The following is an 18,917-nucleotide window of genomic DNA, read 5'->3' on the forward strand; positions in this document are numbered from 1 at the left end:
TGTACTTATGTTGAAATTAAAAAAATATATATTACAATACTATTTTTGCATTCTATGAAAATTTTTGTTGCTCCATATAGACCAGATTTTTAATTAAGAAGGCTCCCCCTCCACCCCCCTGTCAATGGTGTCCTGCTTTACCATGTTAAAATCTGGTCACCTTACCATTGCTCGATTTTTTTTTTCAAATTTCTATAAATATTTTGCTTTTTCACATAAAACATTATTTATTTAAACTGAAACTTCTTGATATTACCTGGTTACCTAAAGAAATCATTCAACAAATTTCAGACTTATATTTACTTTCATCTCAGCCTACGTGCACTAAAAAATCAGAAAAATAAATTCATTGACATGAATGTCACTTGAAGGGAATTTGAAAGAACAAGCTTTCACATTGTTTTCTTTCTCTTTGACTAACAGTATTATGTTAGTGTCCAAAGTAATAATTATTTTTAAAAAATGAGTTTAATTGTGCTTTAATCTACATTTTTCTATTCATCTTGAGATTACTATACATGGGTCGCAATTTCAAGAAACTTGAACTTCTGGGAATATAAGGTTTATTGTACCAAGAACTGCTTTAAAATCTTTACTCCAATACTTGACATTTTCTGCTCTTCTAAATGCATTCTAATGCATGGTCATGCTACAAAATGACTATCATTAGGGCTGTCACAGGCCACGGCCATGGCAAGACCATGACTAATGCTAAGCTATCAGCACTGTCGGCGCAAGGTGTATTCTCATCATTTCTCAAACTGACCATGGAACCAATTTCCACTGATCTCTAAGTCATAAAACTTTACAATTACCCTGAGTTCATTAATAATGTATTACAGTTCTCATTCTCAATCAGAGTTTAATCAGACCCATGTCTCACTGGAAGGTTGACAAGTAAGCCACAAAATTATCCATATAAATGTCAAGATTTATTTTCCTAACATAAATGATCTAACCCAGTCAAGCATAGGTAATAATAAAATCACTCTTTCTAAGATTACCATTCACCTGATTGTCATATCCATTTTGGCCTTATAGCTCATCCTTTCTAACGATAGAGGTTATGAATATGGTCCACATAAATAAACTAATTTATATGAGTCATGTTCGTTTTTATGTTAAAAATATAAACCCATAAATACTTATAATACTGCTTATTACTTCTTTACAATATGCATAAAACCAAATGGATTAATTTATTTTATGACACTGAGACAAATATTAGAAAGGAAAAATATGTAAAAACAGTAATTTTAGTTATAGATATATCTCTGACTGTTGTCTCAGCCAAGATCATAACAACACATTTTTTACTTTAAGTACAGAATCTCAGAATACTTCCAAGTGGGAAATTATGTATTAAGAAACCCTCAAAACATTACTGCACTAAAAATAAACAAATTCTTGAGTCCATAGTGCATTTTATATTCTGCTTGTAAAAATTTATTTTAATAATAAAGGACATATATTGAAAAGGTATCTGAGTTCTAATAGCTGTCCTCTCATTATTTTATTGCCATCTATTTATTCTTGATGTGATATTTTTATCATCCCATAACTTAAAAACATATGATTTTTTCACTATAAATGTGAAATCTTACTTTGCTAGAAATGTAACACATTAAACAACTAATTACATAAACATATATCAACTTAAGTAAATACATGCAAAAATGTAATTTATTTGCTTTGGAAGATTGATAGAGGTAAGCAGAAAAATAGTGAAAGGTAAAAAATGCAGATGAGATTTCAGATGAAACATATTGAAAGGAGAAATATTAGACTATCTTTTGAGCCTACTCGTGCAGAATATTAACACACTTTGCCAAGTTTTGTTTACTGTCTGTCTTAATCAAAACACATTGTTTAGAGTAGCTTCCCTTCTGGGAAGAAAAAGACAAAGTTGTTGACACCATTTTGACAGCTCCAAAGATGCAGGAAAGAGAATTGTATTCATTTATTCTATTTTCACAATATCAGACCCTCTTCACAAACCTCTAAAACAGTAGGGAGGACGTCTACAATAGATACTAGAACCAAAAATAATCAGTATTCTAAAAGTCAATATTTCACCAAGGTAAAAAAAAAAAAAAATCAGTATGAACTCATCAAGAGTTTAGAAAGCAAATCTATTTATTTTTTTCTCAATTGATTGATTTTATTTTGGCTAAACAAACTAAAATTTCCATCTCTTACGTTACACTGATAATATAGGATCCATAGGTGGCATTGAACATCAGGACTCTCTACATGACTCTGTAGAAGTTGTAATGCATTTGGGATCATTGTCAGCAAATGTTTCTGCTTTCCAAATAAATTAACTTCACTGCTAGTTAATATTTTAATAGTAGAAAATTAAATATATAATTTGATGCAGGTCTTTTCCCCAGACTCCCTCAAAAGGTACTCTAAGGTAGCAAAGTGAGTCATAGTGAACCTTTGAAAACTGGTGCTTCCTTACTGTAAAGCAGGCCTATTGGTTATGATATTGGCAATTAGTTTATTATGAATTTAATATGAAAATACTGTTTGCAAAATAACTGTCTCACTTAGATCAGTAATGTAAGTGTGAGCTTTTCCCCCAAACAGTACACAGTGGTCCAGAAAAGTAGAACCAAAAGTGATATTTTATTAATATCTTTTTTTAATAAAAATAAAATCTGCCCTAGAACTTCTTTTGTCAAAACACTATCTTTCTATAGTGTGTGCTATCTCAGATACATGGGTTTTATGCCCATCTCTTCCCTGGCTTATCATCATTGTATAGGGTCCTGTTTCTTTCCCACCCTAAACATGTGTTCTTTAATCTAAGTGTCGTAGATGGGGAACCATAATTTCAAGTGAACTCTTCAAACCCCTGGAAATGTATGGAGTTTTTACTTTCCAATAATGATCTATAATTTAAATACAAATTTTAGGGTCTTAGCATTTCCATGACTCTGAACATAGATAAATATCTATTATCTCAATGAGTGTTATGAAAGCTTATAAATAATTTTCAAGATAAAGTTTGTTTTTACTAGGAAAAACCTATGGCATAAAATATTTAAAAAATAGAGTGAATGTGAATCAATCATGAAAGCATGCATTAGTGTGGGCATTATTCTGGATGAATAAGGAAAAGGGTGTGTTGCTAGGACCAGGGAAAGGTCTGATCATGTTGTATAATCAATCTCAGGCTACCTTCCTTGGGCAAGGCATATAGAAGTTCTCTCCCGAATGAATTGTCAATTGGAATCAAATCATAGAAAAACTAATTAATAGTCTAATAATCTAGGCCATTTGATCTCCCAACTGGTGAACAGAAGACAATGGTATAATAAACTTGCACTTTCCAGAGTGATGAGTGAAGCCAAAAGCCTCATGACAAAGGCTCAGAGTGAAACCAAGAAGAACTGGAATGTCCATGAAGCCACAATCACCCCCAAACCTGATCTGACTCATAACTAAGGCTTAGAGGGGAATTTAGTCAGGGCCTTCTTGCTATAATTATAGCATTCGATCAGACGATATTTGTAATTCCGTGTTTGTGAATGGTCTGAAATGAAGATTTATATTTATTTCTTAATATTCTTTCTCATCTAATTTTCTTTTTCGTTTTACCTATTACTTTATCTCTGAATTTCCTTTCATTGGAAGAAACATCCATGGGCCCATCAATTTTCCCACTTGAAAGGGATATACAAATGAACCATTTAAGCCACCTTGAATGAGACTTATCACTGACTATGTGATCTCGAGTAGGTTGCTTAAAATGGAGTAATGCTAGTTTCCAACTTCTGAAAGTAAAGAATCAAATAATCAAATTATGTCTAGTAAAACTGAAAGTAATGGCATAGATTCAACTTCCTCCTTTGATCAATGACTTTTGTTTATTCCCAGAACACAGTTCAAATACCTTAACTCAGATTCAAGCCTCCCCGTGACGTCTCATCCATCTGCCTGTCCAGATCCATTTCCGGCTATTCCCCTTGGGTATCTTTTGGTGTACTCTAATGGGACCATTTGTTCATTCTTCTTTTGTGCCTCTCCTTTGATTCCAGCCTCTTTGTTCAACTCTAAACTTACATATCTATCCATTTTTTCAAGGACTAACACAACCATGGCTGCATTTCTGTACCTCTCTCCTTTCCCTTGCAGCCCAAAGAAAAGGAAGCTCCCTCCTCTGCCTCTAGACACAGGCCCCTGGAGCCTGGAGCACCTGCCTTGTATATCTTCTCTTTATCCATTGTCTCAATTATTTCATAGTGGTTTTTTTGTTTGTTTGTTTTTTTGAGACGGAGCCTCAAGCTATCCCCCTGGGTAGAGTGCCATGGCATCATGCTCACAGCAACCTCCAACTCCTAGGCTCAAGCGAGTCTCCTGCCTCAGCCTCCCAAGTAGCTGGGACTACAGGCGCCCGCCACAGCGCCAGGCCATTTTTTGGTTGCAGCCATCATTGTTGTTTGGCGGGCCCGGGCTGGGGATTCGAACCCGCCACCTTAGGTGTATGTGGCTGACGCCTTAGCCACTTGAGCCACAGGCGCCGAGCCTATTTCATAGTTTTTAAGGATTGTTGTATGAAATCAATTGGACATTAGCAGGAAAATGATTACAGTTTCCAAGAAGATATACACATGGCCAACAGGTATACCAGGGATGAAAAATAAGCTTAACACCATTAGTTGTCAGAGAAATGCAAATCAAAACTACAATGAGGTCTTCTCTCCTCAAAGTCAAAATGGCTTTTATCAAAAAGATATAAGCAATAGTAAATGCTGGCAAGGATGTGGGGAAAGGGAAAGCCCTGTATGCTGTTGGTAGGAATGTAAATTTGTTCAACTATTGTTTCTTTATTTCTTTTTTTTGTATAGTTCAACCACTATGAAGAGTGGTAGAGAGGGTCCTCAACTAACTATAAATGGAATTACCATATGACCCAGTAATCCCACTGCTGAGTATATATTCAAAGGAGGGGAACTTAGTGTATCAAAAAGATATCTGCCCATTCATGTTTATTGTAGCATTATTCACAATAGTCAAGATTTGGAATCAACCTAAGTGTCCATCAACAGATGAATGGGTAAAGAAACTGTGGTATATATACACAATGGAATGTTATCTAACCAAGCTTAAAAAAAAAAGAATTAAATTCTTCCATTTACAACAATCTGGATGGAAATGGAGAACATTATGTCAAGTGACATAAACCAAGCACAGAAAGACAAATCTCACATGTTGTCAAATGTAAGAGCTAAAAATTAAAAACAATTGATCTATAGTGATCAAAACATCATGGGGACGGTGCCTGTGGCTCAGTGAGTAGGATGCTGGCCCCATATACCAAGGGTGGCGGGTAGCCAGGCACTGTGGTGGGCACCTATAGTCTCAGCTACTTGGGCGGCTGAGGCAAGAGAGCTGCCTACGCCCAGGAGTCGGAAGTTGCTGTGAGCTGTGTGATGCCAGGGCACTCTACTGAGGGCAATAAAGTGAGACTCTGTCTCCACCAAACAAACAAACAAACAAACAAACAAAACTGCATAATATTGGCACAGAAACATAGAGTAGATATATGGAACAGAATAGAGAACCAAGAGATGAACCCTTGTCATCATTTGATCTTTGATAAGCCTATCAAAAACATAAATTGGGGTAAAGATTCCCTATTTAACAAATAGTGCTGGGTGAATTGGCTGGTGATTTGTAGAAGACTGAAGCTGGACCCCCATCTTTCACCGTTAACAAAAATTGATTTTCACTGGATAAAAGATTTAAACTTAAGATGTGAAAATATAAAGACATTTGGAGAGAGTGCAGGGAAAACACTTGAAGAAATTGTCCTGGGAGAATATATATGTATTTTTTTTCTTTTTTTTTGCAGTTTTTTTTGGCCAAGGCTGGGTTTAAACCCGCCACCTCTGGCATATGGAGCTGATGCCCTACTCCTTTGAGCCATAGGCACTGACCCCTGGGAGCATATTCTATGAAAAAGATCCCCTGGGTAATAAAGCAACACCAAAAATATATTACTGGGATCTAATAAAACTAAAAAGCTTCTGCATAGCCAAGAACACATTAAGTAAAGTAAGCAGACAGCCCTCAGAATGGGAGAAGATATTTGTAGGTTATATTTCTGACAAAGGTTTGATAACTAGAATCCACAGAGAACTCAAACTTATTAATAAGAAAAGAACAAGTGATCCCATTTCACTGTGGGCAAGAGACTTGAACAGAAGCGTCTCTAAAGAAGACATGTGTGCATGGTCTACAGACACATGAAAAAATGCTCATCTTCTTTAGTCATCAGAGAAATGCAAATCAAAACCACTTTGAGATATCATCTAACTCTAGTAAGAGTAGCCCACATCACAAAATCCCAAAACCACAAATTTTGGCGTGGATGTGGAGAAAAGGGAACACTTCTACACTGCTGGTGGGAATGCAAGCTAATATGTTCCCTTTGAGAGAAGTTTGGAGAACACTTAGGGAACTAAAAGTAGACCTGCCATTCCATCCTGCTATTCCTCTACTAAGTATATATCCAGAAGACTAAAAATCACTTTACAACAAAGATATTTGCACCAGAATGTTTATTGCAGCCCAATTCATAATTTCCAAGTAACGAAAGCAGCCAAAGTGCTCATCAATCCATTAATGGATTAACAAATCGTGGTATATGTTTACCATGCAGTATTATGTAGCCTTAAAAAACCATGCAGACTTTACCTCTTTTATGGTTATGTGGATGGAGCTGGAACATATTCTTCTTAGTAAAGTATCTCAAGAATGGAAGAGAAAGTATCCACTGTACTCAGTACTATTCTGGAACCAATATATAATCACCCACACTTTCATATGAAAGATAAAAGACAACTAACTACAGCCCAGGATCAAGGGGGGAAGAGAAGGAAGAGGGAAGGGAGGAGGGTGGGTAGAGGGAGGGTAATTGGTGGGACCTCACCTCACCTATGGTTTATATTGCAAGGGTCCATGTCAAATCTATTAAGAGCGGAATATAAATGTCTTAACAGAGTAATTAAGTGTGGCGAAGGCCATGTTAACCAGTTTGATGTAAGCATTCCAAATTTTATATAAAATCAGCACATTGTACCCCATAAATGCATTAATGTACATGGTTATGATTTAATAAAAAATTAAGAGGAAAAAAGGAAACACAAAAATTATACAGAAAAAAACATAAAATAAGAACAATTGATCTCATGGAGAAAGTAGGATGGTTTCCAGAAGCTGGAAAGGGTAATTGGGAGTGGGAATAAAGTGGGAATGGTTAGTGGGTGCAAAATATAGTTATAGTTAGGTAATGATATAGAATGAACAATATTTGACAGCACAACAAAATGACTATAATCAGTAATAAATTAGAGTATACTTTAAAATAACTAAAAGGGTGAAACTGGAGAATTGGTATGTTTCTAACAGAAAGAAATAGTAAGTGTCTGAGGTGCTGGCTACCCCACATATCCTGATTTTATTAATTTACATTGTGTATCAAATATCACATGTACCCTTTAAAGATATACATAATCATTTTTTAAAAAAAAGAACAAAAGTTCCATTTGGACCTGAGCCACAAGCAACTTCCTCTTCCCTCCAATCTGTGCCACTGCTACATATATTTGACCTGAATTTCAGGTGCCTTTTTTTTTTTTTTTTTGCCTTTTTAATTTTGTATATCATAGATCACATATGGAAACAAATACAAAACAGGAAATACAAATGGTAATGAAAAGAGAAATGAGACAAACATACTTTCCCCAAACATTAAAAAAGCCCAGTTATTTGGAGAAACACTACAAAGATTAAATTATTTTGTGACTTGTGAGTATTATTGATATTGAAAGAGCAAGGAGGCTTTCTCTGTGAGATTACCAGGAAAATAACTCATGACAGTAGAATTAAATTCAAAGTACAGAACTGTGAGTGAAAGGTCTGTAAGTGATGAAATCTTCTTAAATCTATTGTTTGCTAAACTTCTAATTATAAGTGTGAACATAGATACAGATATAAAGTGTGTGTATATGTATATATTTATACACATATGTGGATATGCATATGTATTTGTTGTATTTTAATTCTGTAACATAAGTTCCTGGAAAAAATAGTGAAGGGACCATAAGTGAAATGTTATTTTCTTTCTATTTATTTTTATTTATTTTTAATTTTTTTTTTTTTTGAGACAGAGTCTACTATGTCACCCTTGATAGAATATTGTGGTGCCATAGCTCACAGCAACCTCAAACTCTTGGGCTTAAGCAAGTCTCCTGCCTCAGCCTCCCAGGTAGCTGGGACTGCAGGTGCCCGCTACAACACCCAGCTATTTTTTTGTTGCAGTTGTTCGGCTGGCCTGGGCTGGATTCAAACCTGCCACCCTTGCTGTATGTGTCTGGCACCATAACCACTGTGCCACAGGCATTGAGCCTATTTTTTATTTTTTTGACACAAGATCTCACTTTATCACCCTTGGTAGAGCTCCATGGCATCATAGCTCACAGGAAGCTCAATCTCTTAGGCTCCAGTGATTTTCGTGCCTCAGCCTTACAAGTAGCTCAGACTACAGGTGCAGCCACAAGGCCCAGCTATGTTTTAGAGATGGGGGTCTTGGTCTTACTCAGGCTGGTCTCGAACCCATGAGCTCAGGCAATCTACCCACTTTGGCCGTCTAGAGTGTTAGGATTATAGGCGTGAATCACCATGCCTGGCCCATATTTTTCTTTCTATTATAAATTATTTTTCTCAAACTCTAGAACCCATATCCTACTTCAGTTGCCACCGTATTTCTCCCTTTTTATTGCTGATCATCTTTAAAGCGGCCATGTTCATTGTCTTTAGTTACATATCCCTGCTGAATTCATTAACTTCGGGTGGCTTCTTTCTCCATCAAAAAATTTAGGTTATCAGTTCCCTTGTATTGCCAAATCCATGGGCATTTTCCCATGTTATCTTAATTTACCTGAATGCATCATTCAAAATATACAAAATTTACCTAATTCTTGAATTATTTCCATGCACTGGTGGCATGACACTACATATTTGTGTGTCTTACCCAGCTGGCTCCTTCTTCCTATTCATCTTGTTTGCCCTCCTTCCTTCCATCCCCTGGTAGTTGTAGACTCTGTTGAGTGTTATTAGACATCAATATTCCTAACAGTTGAGTGAATGAGTGGTTTAACCTGAAGTGGAGAGATCTAAGCCATGAGCCACATTTCATATATGCATGGTTCACCAAAGATCTTTGTGAATTAGAAATATACTGGATTTACATATATCACAGTTATTAATCCATTCATGAGCTGATGGGCACTTAGGTTGCTTTCACATCTTGGCAATTGTGATTTGAACTGCAATAAACATTCTAGTGCAAATGTCCTTGTAATAATTTTTTTTTCTTCTAGGTAGATACCTAATAATGAGATTACAGGATCAAATGGAAGGTCTACTTTGAGCTCTTTGATGTTTCTCCATACTTCTTTCCATAGAGGCTGTATTAGTTTGCATATTTGGTATATGTATACCATGGAATGCTATTCAACCATAAAAGCTGGAGACTTTAAACATTTGTACCATCACATTAACCTTAAATTAGAAAATAAATTAATAAAATAGAAATGTATATGTTAAACAACAAGAAAATAAGAAATATACTGGATTTGATTCCATATTTTCAACAGTACAAATAGGAAACATTAAATAAAATATAATAAATGAATGGAAATGGAAGGGAAGCCAAAGAATGAGTTATTGAGTCATGAGTGGGGCTGATAGGGATCTGAACAGTATTATAACTCCAAAATATTTCAAAGGTATTCCATAGATCTGGAACATGAAGATATTGCCTTAAAGATCCATTTATTTTATTTACTATTAAATCTTGAGAAATTAGCTTAATATCTCTTCACTGCCACTTTCTGGTCTGCAATTTGGGAATAATAACACTAACCTCTTATAAATTAAGATACTACAATGCTCTAACAGGTACAAAGTATAGCAAAGGGCCTAGGACACCGAAAATACTCCATTACATTTATTAAATTTGTATTATTACCAAAATGTTTATGAGATTAATGTTTCCTGTACAAATTCTATATCTGTTTCTTGCCTTAAAATTAATTACACATGATTAAGTATATATTTTCAGATATAAAATCACTGTTCACATTCTGAATAAGAAGAAATTAAATAATTTTTACTTCTAAGTTTGTTATAAATAAAGCAAAACTACTTAAAAAGGAAAATAATTTAGATAATTCAAATACATATTTTGTTATGATTAAAAAGAAACTGGGGCAAATGAGGTGAATATAGTAATTATGGAATCAATTCTATAGTTTCTTAGAATTCTAAGATTCATTTTCACATAGTTTAACTGAATTTTTAGTTTATTTATCTGCTTTTGTTATTTTAGTTAGCTTGATATAAATTTTAATACAGGAAATTATATTATGGTTTCCAGTTTATTTATATTTATTGTGCATTATTTGATCTAATCTATATAAGAAGTTGCAAAACAAAAAATACAATTACCAGAAAAAATGAAAATAATTTTTTGTTCCTAGACGTAGTTTACAACATTTGATACAGTCAATGTTGAATAAATGTAAAATTTATAGTATTGAAAAAAGTTATAAAGATTCACACTGCTAAATTGTTGTAGAAGTGTTCTAATAATGAAATTTCCAGAAAGTGAGACTTGTCTTACTTTCTCAGGAATTTTTAACATTGTAGTGTTTTGTGTCCTGAAATATTACCTGCTCATATATTGACCAAAATCTGAAAATCAAATATTATGTAACATGCTTTGTCATCAAAATATTTTACTATGAAATTTCAAATGCAAAATATCATTGACTGCAGTCTTTTAATAATATCACAATCATTATACTGACAAGTTTTTCATTCTACTATTTCATTGAGTCTCATATTATTGTTACTGTCTTTAATTAGATGTTGAATAATTAAATTTTGAAATGCAGCCAGACATAGTTCTTTAGCTGTCATGATATCGTACAGTCATTTTTAGCCTGCACATTTGTTTTATAGCCAAATACATATCTAATAATCTTTCAAGCTAAATTAACTACTTGTTGCACAAACAAAACATAAAACTTACTGTTCTATTATTGTAAAAACCTTATAGATTTTGAAAATACATAGAGTATGGTATATGTAAATTAATATGAATAATTGACAGTCGATTGTTGACTCAGAGGTATAGAACGGCCTTAGTCTGAGCTAAGCATGGAGATTTCTGGCATTTTAAGAATGGACAAAGTGCCTAAATTATTTGTGCTTTAATTTTTTCATCTTAAAATTGCAGAAAGGGTAATACTTAATGTATCATGTTACTATAAGTAATAATTTATATCAACATTTAGTTAAAATTTGACACACTATTCAAAAGTTATATTAGGGTAGCTTCTTGTCATGGTACAATAATTAAAATATTTATATTAAGAAAAAAAGAAAAATATTTTTATATTATTTCAATAAGCTCTTTGCTAATTTCATGAATAAAACAGTAAATTTTATTGTTTCAAACAACCAATAGCTTGATATTAATTTAGGATTACCCTGGTCATTTGTAAAGAAGAGTATTAGTTTCCCAGGCTCCATAAGAATGTGCTATAAACTAAGTAGGCTAAAATATATTTATTGTCTCATGATTTTGGAGGCTACCAAAATAAAAATGTTGGCAAAATTCGTTATTTCTAAGGGTCATGAGGGAAGGATGTGCTCTAACCCTTTCTCTGACTTGTAGATCTAGGCCATCTTCATCCTTTGCCACAGATGTAGTCTTACGTTGTCTTGTCACCATCCATGTTTCTGTGCCCAGAGTTCTTGTTTTAATAAAGACATCAGTAATACTTGGCTGGGGCCTCCCTTAAGAACTTGTATTGACTTGTTTAGCTCTGTAAAGGCTCTATCTGAATTTAGTCTCATCTTGAGGTACTGTGGCTGGGATTTCAACATACAGATTTTGAGTGGATACAGTTCAACCAACAAAACTAACTATAAAATTTATAGTTGTTTCATATTATGTTGTTTTATTTCATTGACCATCTGATCCTCTGTAATCTAATAAATAAATGTTTGTAAATAGGAATACAGTCTTACATTTATGAAATATTATGTAGTATATAACATTCTAATAAATATCCAGGTGATTTGGTCTTATGTCTACCACACTATGCCTCAAGTCTTTTATGCATTTTGTCATATGATTCTCTACTTGGACTCTCTTCTGCTTTCTTTTTCCCTTTTTAAAAATTTTTTTAAGAGAGAGTCTCACCCAGGCTAGAGTGCCATGCTGTCAGCTTAGCATACAGCAACCTCTAATATGGGTTCAAGTAATTCTCCTGCTTCAGTTTCCCAAATAGTCAGGACTACAGGAACCTGCCCCAGTGCCTGGATAGCTTTTTTCTATTTTTGGTAGAGACAGGGTCTCACTCTGGCTGAAGCTGTTCTTGAACTTCTGAGCTCAAGGGATCCTCCTAGCTCAGCTTTCCAAAGTGCTAGGATTACAGGCATGAACCACTGTACTCAGTCTCCTCTAATTTTCTGATCATCCATTCTATGTTCCATGCACTGGCTCTTCCTATAATAATACATACCTAGTTCCAAAACCTAGAACTATTAACTTAAAAATTAGAACTATTTAACTTAAAAATTCTTTTAATTTGTTCATTAAAGATGCTCATTTACACTCGCACTTACTTTTCTGAGCCACAGGTGTTAAAATTTAATTGCCTATAGAACATATCCATCCATTCTGTCCCAACTTAAGATGTCCCAAAGGGAAATTTTCATCCTCATTTTCTCTAAGCTGGCCAACCTCATTTCAGTTAAATATGTAATTTCTTAGTTGCCATATTTGAATGCGAGAGATCATTAGATAATTTTTACCCTTATTTGCAATCCAAAGTAACTAGTTTTTCTGAATGTGGCCCAGTTGGCCAATTTTTGTTTCATGTTACTTGAAGTGCTAATAGAACTAGCAAAGTTTGGTGGGAGCAAGGAAGAATGAAAGTGTTAGGCACCTTGCCTTACCTCAGTAAGGCTATGCAAGATTGGGAAAAGGTACAGATCCAGATATTTTATCTCTAAGAGGGAAAGGGAGATGTAGAATATGTCTCCAAAGCCCAGACTTTCACAGCACTGAATGAGGAGCCAGTTTCTCATCTCACTTATATCACTGATATAACTGGATAGTTTTATGGGTGTAGCTAAGAACAAAAAAGGTGGGAGAAGGTATATGGGTTGATATTTAAAAGGCTTTCATATTTCAAACTAGGATATCAGTAACATTTTCTGCCTTTTGAAGCTAATCTTAAAGATTGGTAGAAATGGCTGCTTCTTCAAATGTACAGATACCGTTGCCAAATTACAAAGAACACAAATAATCAGGGGTAAATAATTTCCAGTAAACAATTTTTAAAAATGATCTATAAATTCATAAAAAAAAAATCGAGATCCAGCTGTAGGCTTTCTGTGAGAGACTCACTTTAGCTTTAAGAACAAACACAGGCTAAAAGTAAAGGGGTGGAAAAAGACATTGCATGCAAATTAAAGAGATGGGGATGGCTAAATTTACAACAAACAAAATAGACCAGTGAGAACAGTTATAAAAATCTGCTAATGAGTTTCATTTATTCAGTCCACAATATCCACAAATTTCAAAACATCATGTTGAACACCATAAATACACATAACTATCACAAGAAACGAAGAAGGCTATTATATCTATAATAATAATTGGTCACTTCATCACGAAGATATAACAATTTTAAATATATATGCATTCAACATCAGAGAGCACCTAAATATACCATGTACATATATATGTGTGTGTGTTTGTGTATATATTTATAACATCCATAATATATAATCTATATGTATAATATATATGTAAAAAACACTGACATCTGAAGGGAGAAATAAACAAAATTATAATAATCTTCGAAGACATCAATACTTCTCATTTAATAATAAATATAATATCTGCATAAAATTAAGGAAATGGTGGACTAAACCAACACTATGAACCAAATGGACTTTCCAGACATTCTATTCAACAGCAGCAGAAAAAAACATTGTTTCCAAGACTACAACAAAAATTTTGCAGAATAGATCATAATATTAGTTCATGAAATTAGTCTTAACAAATTTATGAAGACTGATCTCTTACCCAGAATCTTTACCAGACACAATGGGAATAACTAAATATCAGGAACAAAAGACAAACTGGAAAAATTCACTAACATGTAAAATTAAACACCCTCTTGAACATACAATAAGCCAAATAAGAAATAAAAATGGAAATGGAAAATTACCTCCAGATAGAGAAAAAGAAAGCGCAACATAGAAAAACTCCTGAGATACAGAAAAAAAAAGAAAACTAGTGCTAAGAATGAAGTTTATAGTGATTAATGCCAAAATCTGAAAAGAAAAATGATCTTAAACTGTATAGCTCAAGGAATGGGAAGAAGAAGAAGAAATTAAGCACAGTGTTTTCAGAAGAAAAGAAATAACAAATATCTGAATGCAAATAAAGAAAAGATTAAGAACAACAGAAAATTTCAACAAAATAGAAGACTTAGTTTTCTAAAAAGTTAAAAAAAAATGGCAAACCTTAAGTTATATGAACTAAGAATAAAGAAAAAATCAGAAAATGCATGTAAATAAAATAAAAGACATGGTCTCCCAATGAAAAAAAGCCGAGTACCAGATGGCACCCCACATGAGTTCTATCAGATATTTAAAGAATAATTAACATCAGTTCCTCTCAAACTTGTCCAACAAATTGAACATGAGAGAATACTTCCAAACTCATGAGGCCACCATTACCCTGATCGCACAGCTTCAAGGAGGTACCAAAAGAAAAAATGGCAATCCCTAATAAATATATATGTATGAGAATCCTCAACAAAGTATCAGCACACTAAAGTTAATGGCATATGTAAAGGATTACACCTAGACTAATTAGAATTTAGTCCAGAATGCAAGGACAGTCCAGCATATGTAAATAAATTAAAGTGATACACCCATTAACAGAATGAGCAATAAACATCACATGGTCATCTCATGAGATGCATAGAAATCATTTGACAAAATTCAACACCCTTTCATTGTAAAATCTCTTAAACATGATGTTAAGAAGGAATTTTACTCAATGTAATAAAGACTTTTTATGAAAAACTCACCGCTAACATCATATTCAGTGGTAATAAACTGAAAGATTTTTAGCATTTTTTAAGAAAAGAAACATGGAAAATGCTCATACCACTTGTATTCAGTATAACACTTAAAGTTTTAGGAAGAGTAATTAGGCAAGAAAATGAAATAAATGGCAGCCAAATTGGAAAGGAATAAGGAAACTTATCTCTGTTAGATAACACGATCTTATATGCAAAAAGATCTGAAGATTTCACAAAACCTGTTAGAAATAAACAAATCCAGTAAAAATTCACAATACAAAATGAACATATAAAAATTATGTTTTAGGGGTGGCACCTGTGGCTTAGTAAGTAGGCCGCCGGCCCATATACTGAGGGTGGTGGGTTCAAACCTGGCCTCAGGCAAACTACAACTAAAAAATATAGCCAGGAGTTGTGGTGGGTGCCTGTAGTCCCAGCTACTCAGAGGCTGAGGCAAGAGAATCGCCTAAGCCCAAGAGCTGGAGTTTGCTGTGAGCTGTGACGCTATGGCATTCTACTAAGGGTGACAAAGTGAGACCCTGTCTCTAAAAAACAAAAAAAATTTAATTTTTAAATAAATTTATTTTAATTGACAAGTACAAACTGTATTTTTTTTTTTAACAAAAAGTCAGTTGTGTTTCTATATAATAAGAAATTATCTAAAAATGAAATTGAGGACACAATTTCATTTGTTCTACATGATAACATCCAAAGGATAAAGTATCGAGAAATAAACTTAACCAGGGAATTAAAGACAAACAATGGAAAACTAGATAAATTTGATGAAAGAAACTAACAAAGGCACACATACATGAAAAGACATGTTGAATTCATGGGTTGGAAGAATCAGTGAAAATCTCCCAGCTCTTCTGTAGATTCAATGCAGTCCCTATCAAAATTCCCATGTATTCCAGGAAACAGAAAAAAATTCCTAAAGTTATTATAGAACTACAAAAGAGCCTAAATAGATGCAGGGGTCTTGAAAAGGAATAACAAAGCTAGAGGCTTCATACTTCCTGATCTCAAAATATATTACAATGTTACAGTAATTAAAAGAGTAAGGTATTGTAATAAAAATGGAATAGAATTGACAGCCCAGAAATATTTTTATAATTACATCTATAACCTTGAGGTGATCACATTACAAGGCTTACAAGCCTCTGGAAAACCTGAATTCAGTTCTAGGCTTTGATAACTGTAAGCTTTTGACTTCTGAAATTTGCATCCACTGAATATTGGCTGCCTCACCTACAAAGTACTGATGATTATTTCCAGTTTTTGAGATGGTTAAAGGAGACACAACATATAGTGTTTAGCACTTTCTTTGTCATAATAGTGTTGCTGTTGCTATGACTGCAAATTCATAACTAAGGCACATGATGCACTCAAAACTCATTGCTTTATTAATAAATGCCTTTCTAAAATAGGCGATAGAACTGTCCTACATTTAAATGATGAAAAACAAGTCAGTAAGAAGGCATCGATGATTGGTAGATTTAAATTTAGAACAGAATTTTTATGACTTTTTATGGATGCATTCTTTTTTTTTTTTTTAAACAGTTTTTGGCCAGGGCTGAGTTTGAACACACCATCTCCGGTATATGGGGCCAGCACTCTACTCCTTTTAGCCACAGGCATTGCCCTATGGATGCTTTCTTTATTATGAATTTCTTAATTCCACTTTATGGGGAAATAATCTCATAAAATATTCCTATTTCTGAAAAAATTACAGTGTTCCATCTACCACCTGTACCTGTGGTATCTATTAATAATGTATTTCTATTTTTACAAAGTAACTTCTGTAAAAGAACCATAAGAGTGTCAAAAATAAAAATTAAAGACTTGATGAAGTTCATGCTTCCAGAAGAGTTTGGAATTTAATTTCATTGTAGAAGCAGAAACCAGAAGCACATCTAAATATTTCATATCTTTCTTTATCTAGCAGTTCAACTACAGAGGAAATTTTGAAATTATTTTGTTTCCTTTGCCTGAGAATATTATTTATATAATTTGTACATGTGTATGAAGCAATTCATTAAAAATTCCCATATTTAGCTAGATAAACCAACAGAGCTAAAGTTATGACCCTTTTAGTCAACCTAATTTATATATTTCACATTCACCATACATAAAATTCAGTGGTCATTCATTCATTCAAGTATTAAATATTTACTTAATAACTTCCATTTACTGCAGTAAAGCAAACATCTATTCACCTAGCACTATACCATGAGCTGAGGCAAACTCAAGAACAATATAGATGTGGTTACTACTTGTGCAAGATTTTAAATCTTTTAAATCTTTGGTACTTTCATTTCATTATACCAAAATTCTGCAAAATGTTTCTTGATTTAGAAATAAATTTGTTTCTAATAATTACAGACTAAGCAACCATTAGGTCAAATAAACCACAATTTTTCCAAATAAATTTCTCCCTAGAACATATCATATTGTTTCTGCATGCTGTTAACACAAGCATGCATTTTTACTTTTGTTTTAAATCTCTGCTTCCAAATATGATCCTTACAAATCCCAGCCAATGTTTTGTCATATCTCAAAATGTCCTACATATTGACTCTGTTAGGCAACACTCTTTTATAAAATGCAAATAAAAGAAAATGAAGAAAGACTCCAAAGAGGCAGCACAGTATGAGAACGCTTATCTTTTCCAATGCAGTAGTCAGGAACATACAGCTGGCTAGAACTGCCTCTGTTTAGAGAAATAAAATGAATATATTGGAGTCAGTAAATGCATTTTCTTTGAGTAAAAGGGTTATCACATAGATATTTGTAGCTTTAGAGATGTCACTACTATAGCCTTGGGGTTTTAGAAGGAATTTCTGTGCTTTGAGATGAAGCCAGCTGAGATTCTGTTTCCCATAATATGAAAAAGGCTGACATAAATGAAGATTCAAAGTACTTGAGAAAGCTTTGAACTAGTCAAGCTGAAACTAAACTCCCATCTTGCCTAGTAAAGATCTCACTGCCAGAATGTTTTCTGGTTGCGGAGGATAAATGACAATATGCACCAGCAGTAAATTGGCTTATCTTTTGGACCAGAAGAGATGCTATAAATGAAGGCTAAGTACCAGTTTTGTCAACTTAGAAATATAACTCACAAAATGTCATGTGCATTTTCAGGATTTAAAACAGCTTTATATCATGGAGTAATTAGACTGTGGTAGAACAGCCACTAAATGATGTTTAAAGCATTATGGGAAAAGTTTTGTTTTGATTTGATCAAAATTTATTTTGCTTCTTAAGCTGAGGAATGATAAAACATTATCCTTCTTTATTTAGTTCTCTCTTCTTACTTTTTAAGTGAGAAAAAGCTAAAGACAGTATTCCTACAACAAAAGAACCTAAAATTGAAATCTGTAACCAAATTATGATGTTTTTATTTATTTTTCTTATTTTATTTTATTTTTTGAGACAGAGTCTCAATTTGTCACCCTGGGTAGGTTGCCAAGGCATCATATATCATGGCAACTTCTAACTCGGGCTCAAGTAATTCTCTTGCCTCAGTCTCCCAAGTAGCTGGGACTATAGGTATTCACTACATGGCAGGCTGTTTTTAGAGTCGGGGTCTCACTCTGGCTCAAGCTGGTCTGGAAACTGTGAGCTCAAGCAATCCACCTGCCTTGGCCTCCCAGAGTGGTAGAGTGGTAGGATTATAGGCATGAGTCACCGTGCCTGACCTTTGATGGAGTTTTTAAAAGGTGA

The 18,917-nt window shown here is 33.8% G+C and overlaps 1 protein-coding gene across 1 annotated transcript in view; it reads right to left on the reverse strand.

Annotated features, from left to right (window-relative positions):
- EYS (eyes shut homolog (Drosophila)) overlaps positions 1–18,917 on the reverse strand; it is a 1,547,934-nt gene that overhangs the window by 1,176,552 nt on the left and 352,465 nt on the right. The window lies entirely within an intron of this gene.

The sequence above is a fragment of the Otolemur garnettii genome, unplaced genomic scaffold (assembly GCF_000181295.1).
Source record: "Otolemur garnettii isolate 467f Iridium unplaced genomic scaffold, OtoGar3 scaffold00035, whole genome shotgun sequence".
In the NCBI taxonomy this organism is placed as follows: domain Eukaryota; kingdom Metazoa; phylum Chordata; class Mammalia; order Primates; family Galagidae; genus Otolemur; species Otolemur garnettii.